Source organism: Macaca nemestrina, chromosome 15 (assembly GCF_043159975.1).
Source record: "Macaca nemestrina isolate mMacNem1 chromosome 15, mMacNem.hap1, whole genome shotgun sequence".
NCBI classification, from domain to species: domain Eukaryota; kingdom Metazoa; phylum Chordata; class Mammalia; order Primates; family Cercopithecidae; genus Macaca; species Macaca nemestrina.
In genome coordinates, this window is record NC_092139.1 from 62,655,440 (window position 1) to 62,662,160 (window position 6,721).

At 38.1% G+C, this 6,721-nt stretch overlaps 1 long non-coding RNA gene across 1 annotated transcript; it reads left to right on the forward strand.

Moving 5' to 3' along the window:
* The first annotated feature begins 2,923 nt into the window (after window positions 1-2,923).
* LOC139358566 (uncharacterized) lies at window positions 2,924-4,739 on the forward strand. The gene is made up of 3 exons (XR_011613712.1): window positions 2,924-3,053; window positions 3,753-3,829; window positions 3,933-4,739. It is a non-coding gene; the product is annotated as an uncharacterized lncRNA (long non-coding RNA).
* Window positions 4,740-6,721: the final 1,982 nt, after the last annotated feature.

Genomic DNA, 6,721 nt, shown 5'->3' on the forward strand with positions numbered 1-6,721 from the left:
AGAGGGAGACTCCGTCTCAAAAAAAAAAAAAAAAAAAAAAAAGAGGGGGGCGTAATGAAGGAAAAAAGAGAGGAGGTGGGGGAGAGAGAGAGAGAGACAGAGAGAGAGAGATAGACTATTCAAAGATGTAATAGCAAAGAAACTTTCTAAATCTAGAGAAGCAAATATTCACCCACATCCAAGAAGTTCTATAAATTTTAAATAAGATAAACCAATGAGAAAAATCTGAGATAGATTGAAATCACATTTTTAAAAGGAAAGGTTTTCAAAAACAGAAAGAAGAGCAGATTTAGCAGATTTCAGATTTCTCAGCAGAAGTTCAGAGTGGAGAGGAATTATATTCGATGATGTATGGTTTAGTGACAAGATTATTTCTGAGAAATGTGTTCCTAGTCAGTGTAATCATTGTTCAAGCATCATAGGGTGAACTTGCACAAAACTACAAGGAATACCCTCCTACACATAGGCTATGTGGAATAGCATAGTGTTCCCAGACAACTAACCTGTACGGCATGTTACTGCACTGAACACTATGAGGAACTGAAACACCATGGTGAGTATCTGTCTATCTAAACACATCTGAACATGGAAAAAGTTTGTGAAAATATGGTATTACAATGTTATGTGGCCAAAAACATATATGTGGTCTATCATTGACTGAAACATTGTGACACATGACTGTATTCAAATTGCTGGGGTAAAAACTGAAATACAAACGAAAATCTGCCAATCAAGAAATTTTACCATGTAAATATTTTTGTAAAATAAATTGTAGATAAGACTTTTCCCAGAGAAGCAAAATCTAAAGGAGTTCTTCACTGCTGGGCCTGCCTTAAACACCAAAGGGTCTCAACTAGGTCTGCAGAGTAATGACCTAGCTGCATCAGCTCCATTTTTGCCTCTGTCATATGACAGTTTTGTGTGGATTTAACTTCTACTCTCTCAGGAGATTTTTCTCTTTCAACTTCTAACTATTCTCCTTTTGATTCTCAGTTTATTGAAAAGATTCATATTTAGCTTAGAACATTAAAAACTTTGGAACAAAATTTCCTTTGAAACCCACCAAATCTAATTAACTCTCTTCAGGGATGCCCTTTTTTGTTTTCCTACGCAATATGGCCCTTGTTTATACTTCAGTCCAGTCCTTATTTTAAAATGCATGAGGCATCCAACCATCACACACCCAGGCACATCTTGGAGGAACGTACCCTACCATCCATCTCTTCAGCCTTCATGTGCACAGTGGCCACTCTATCAGCTGTTGTATGTGCTTTAGGGCTTTCCATTTACAAGTGTGTTTCACTAGTCCCCCTTATTAAGTTCTTGGAGCTTAAAACGTGATGTGTTGGGGGCATTGACAGCCAAATTCCATTGTAAGCCTCTTCTGCCCTTGGCACTTGCAGAAGACTGGGAATAGAGTAACAAAACTCCGACCCCGTGTAGCTCCTCATTTAGCAATAGATTCAGTGCAAATTTAGAAAGTCGAAGACGTAGAATAATGTCGGTGTGGTTTTCTGTGGACATACTAAGGAGACAGCAGAAGATGGCCAGTGGTCAGTCTCCATCCAGCTGGTATTCTTTGTCCATTTGATATGTTCAAAAAAAGATAAAAGACAACTTTTGTGACAAAGCCCCAGGGCTTGTTTAAAAGACCTTGTCCAGAAAATGGCCAACAGGGACATGACAAGTTTTTATATCAGAGCTACTATTTTTGCCTAATTTATGTGGAAATCTGAGAGATACGCCCAGCCTCAGGGGGCTGATTCTCTCCATCCAGGGGACAGCGCTAATGGAGTTATGTGGTATTAGTCTTTTGGGGTCTTCATAAGAAGACAACACAGAGTGGGTTGCTTACACAACAAATATTGATTTTCTTACAATTCTGCAGTCTGAATGTGGAAGATCAAGTAGCTGGCAGGGTTGGTTCTTGGTGCAGCCTCTTTCTGGGTGCCTAAGTGAGGATTTACATGTGGGTGGTGCCTTTGTATGGAGAGGTGAAAAGGGATGAGGGAGGCCCCAGTCTTTTAGGCTCACCCTGGGAGGAGGATGTTGACTGTGCCGTCTGATAATTCAGTTCTGCTCCTGGGGCCTCCCCTCAGCAAGCCCAGAGTCCTCTTCTTCCAGGTAGGAAATGTGCTGGAGGAGCTGGCCTGGAAGGAGTGTGATCAGGGATCAAGGACAGATTTTGGAATAGGGTCAGTACTGTTCTATCCTTAAAGATTCATATAAAACCAACCAAACATACAGGTCACCTAAATTCTCACTTACCCCTTCAGACACATTGAAACAGCAGCTGAATGAAACAATCACAGTGAGTTCAGACAAACCTGGATCCATCTGATGTTTATTGTAGTTCAGAACATCCGTTATGGTTAGAAGGAAGTTCCGTATCCCAGGAAGAGGGTTACTTTTTAAAAGCACCTGAGAGCTGCCTTCTGTGACCTTTTGAAATTTGGAATTGTGTCTGAGATCTCAGGAGAAGGTAGTGGGACATATCTCCATGCTTATCAACGTGTGACCTTGAAGATGTGCCCTGACCTCTAAAGACTTCTCTGTGAAAATATGTAGATTAGGGTTTGCAGTGACAACTTCAGACAAAAACTCTATCTCATCACCAAGATTAGTGCAATTACCTTTCCTGGGAACCAGAGATGACCTCTGTAAGCCCTCCCCTCTGAGAGCACAAGGAACTTTGTTCCTTACCTGACAGGTCACACATGGGAAACATGGCTGGACAATGACACTCAAGCCTAGAGTCCTTACCCACATATTTACCAGTTCAGATCCACCTGTCTCTGAAAGACTTTCTCCTCCACTGAATTTCATGAAAATACCCTAGGGTATGCGGTACTGCAACTTGGGCATTTGACATTAGTTTGGTGAATTCTATAGTAAACATTCTATCTCCATGGATGTGGGTAACAGAAGAGTCATCAGAAGTTGGGAGGGTTGTAAAATCAGGATAAATCTGGACTCTCTTCTTAGGAACTGAACCAGTGGGCTGACCTATGGGACAACAGAGGGAAAGAGACAGACCTAACCTCTGGAGCCAGGTGAGCTCCTTACCTGCCAGGTGGTCTCTGGGCCTTTTGTCTGAACAGATCCAGAAGGACCTTCCTCACCCTGAGGAGAATTATGAATATTGAGGAAAATTGAGATACGTTTTTATTTACAGAGAATAATTCATAGGCTTCTAGACATCTACGTGGGTGTGTACAAGTTGCCAGGATATGCTCATACATGCAACATAAATAATTATATTTTGTGGAAAGAAAACAAAAAAGCTTCTAAATTGGTAGGTATTGTTTGCCACAGATGTGTCAGGTCACTAGATCATGTTATGATGCTGGAGGTAAAACTTCCCAACAATGTCATGGAGACAAAACGCAAAAGAGTAAAGATTCAAGTGAGATTCCCTTGAAAATCACCAGTAATGAACAGGCCAAAAGAAATCAACCATTATGGAAAGAGTGGTCATTAAATGAAACAGCAAATTCCACGTTGAGAAGAGAGGGAAGTTCCATCTGACAGCTCATTTTCACCTCTGTGAAGACTTCAGAGCACAGACGAAGAGCAGAGAGTGAACTTAGAGCAAGCAGGAGCCAGATGTTTAAGGAGGATGGAGAGTGAGCTGGAGTCCTTGTGAGCCATTCAGAAAAGCAGCAGTGTGCCAGGGTGTATTGAGTCCTCCTGAGTTAAGAGGTGCTGAATATACACCAGTTTCACTGCCCTCATTCTGTTTTGTTCTCCAGATTCTCTTGGATGTCCAGATTTCAACACGTGGAGGATTGATGAAACTCATCATGACTAGGAACTTTTTCGTGAAGATGTAAGTAACAATATGGGTGTGGTTAAATTTAGGTTGTGAAAATAATATTATCCAAATTGTCAAATTCAGATCTATTAATTTATCTTTCTTTTTTATTTTACAGACAGACTTGTTCTGTTGCCCAAGCTGAAGTGCAGTGTCTATTAATTTTATAGCAAAAAGAATGATCAGCTCAATTTATGTAGTCATGTTATCTCCATCAAGGATTTAGGTCTATGTTCACCAGGAATATTCATCTGATATTTTGTTTTGTCATTATGTCTCTTCCTGATTTTGTGTGCCAGGAACACACAGTAGAAAAAGGACAGGCTTTTCAATAATGGTGTAAAAACTGGGCATCCATATGCAAAAGAAATAAAATTAGGCCTTCTCTAACTCCATATAAAAAGTGAACTAATAAGGAACATAATACCTGAAAGTATAAACTCATAAATGACATGGAGGAAAAAAACCTTCCTGCCATTGATTCGGAAGTGACTTCTTTGAATTTAATACCAAAGCACAGGAACAACTATGTGCAATTATGTGTCTGACAAGAAGTTCTATCCAAATGTATAAATACCCATACAACTCAGTAGCCAATAACAAATGACCTGATTTAACAAAAAGGGTGAAAACCTGGAGAGATTGTTTTTCAGAAGACTCACACATGGCTAACAGAAAATGAAAAGGTTCTTAACATTTCTAATTATCAAGGGGATTCAAATCAAAGTCCCAATGAGATATCACCACATACAAGTTAATATGGCTATTATCAGAAATATAAAAGGTGACAAATGTTGGCAAGAATGTGGGGAAAAGGGTATATGTTGTGGTAGGATTGGTTACTGAATAAGTTGAAAATAAAGCTATCATAAAATCTGGTGATCCCATTTCTTGTTATATATTCCAAGGAAATAAAACTATTTTGCCAAAGACATGTTCATTGCAAGATTATTACTAATAGTGTAGATTTGTAAAATAATTTAATGACTCTAAGTTGATGAATGTATAAAGAAAATGTGTATACATAAGACTGAATTTTATTCAGCTTTGAAAAGAAGGAAATTCTGACATTTGCAACAACGGGGTAGGCCTGGAGGACATGCTGCTAAGTGGAGTAAGCCAGATGCAGAAAGACAAATGCTTCATGATCTCGTTTCTGAGTAGGATCTAAAAGATTCAAGCTCCTGAAAGCAGAGTGTAGAGTAGTGGGTCCCAGGACCTGGAGGAGAGGGAAATTGGGTGATGTTGGTTAAACTGTACAGAGTTTCTGTTGTGCAGGTTGAATGAGTCTTAGAGATCTAATGTACAGGAATGTTCCTATAGTTAATATTGTATTTTAAAAGTGATTTCTGCTAAAAGGGTAGATCTTAGGTGTTCTAGTTGGATACAAACACATGCAGTAAATTTAAAAAAAAATAAATAAAATGGTAGCTCTGTGAAATGATAGATATACACATTACCTTGACCATGATGATTGTTTTACAATGTATATCTGATACGATTTGGATCTGTGTCCTGGCCCAAATCTCATGTTGTATTAGAATCCTCAATGCTGGAGGTGGGACCTGGTGGGAGATGATTGGGTCATGGTGTGGGTCTTTCATGAATGGTTTAGCACCAACTCCTCGTGCTATTCTCATAATACCGCGTGAGTTCTCACAAGATCTTGTTGTCTATCAGTGTGTAGACACCCCTCTCCCTTCCTATGGCTTCTGCTCTGGCCATGTGATGTGCCTGTTCCCCTTTTTCTTCTGCAATGATTCTAACTTTCCTGAGTCTTGCCAGAAGGAGAAACCTCTACAGTTGCTGTACAGCCTGCAGAAATGTGAGCCAATTAAATATCTTCTTTTTTTGTTTTCAAATTACTCAGTCTCAGGCATTTCTTTTTGGCAGTGTGAGAATGGACTAATACAACATTAAAACATCAAGTGGGGCACCTTAAATATACACTTTAAAAATATTCTATTATACCTCAATACAACTGAATAAAATTAAATTTACTCTTATAACAAAGAAATGCACAGTTCATATTTTCTCAATAAAAATGAGACAATGTAGAAAAACTTACATTAAGATATTTGTAACAGCTTTGCTTACAATATTCATAAACTGGGAACAAACTTAAAGTCCATCAACAGAAAAACAGGTCAATATATTCTCATTTATTTACTTAATGGGCTGACTCCGATATAAAATCTCTGTCCTTCCTCTTTCTGTCTCTCTCTCCATATACACAAGAAAACTTTGAGGTTTCACATCAGAGTCAGTCCATTAATTGAATAAATGGCAATATGTTGATCTAATTTTATACATTAAATAGCATGAATACACCTAAAAAATAGCAAAAGTAGCCCCTTACCAAAAAAAAAAAAAAAAAAAAGTTTATAGTGCTAGATTCCATTTATCTGAGGTTCAAACCAGAAAGCCATGGATTTACAGTGTCAGAAATGAAAACATTTCCCCATGCAGGAGTTGACCACAGGCACAGAGAAAGACCCATGTTGAGGGGATGGACTTGCTTTTCAGGTTACCTTAGGTGTTGGGGACAAAGGTATTCACAATTTCCAGAAACTCTGTAGTGATACATTTTAGGACTAGGCATTTCTTATTGTATGTAAACTTTATCTCATAAAACAAGGAATAAAAAAGTATAAAATAGTTTAAAATTCAGGAAATAAGAAAAATATGAACATTATCCTAAATATGAACATTACCAAATGAACTAATAAAGTACATTCAAATATGCCTACTAAAATTAAATTCCAGAAACCAAAAGGAAAGAATAACATCTGTAACTTAAAAATTAATAAGCATACATTTCATAGAGAAGAAAACAGTAGTCAACACATCTGTGGAAAATGAATACTTTTTTCCAATCAAATGTCTTTACATTATTTATACAATATT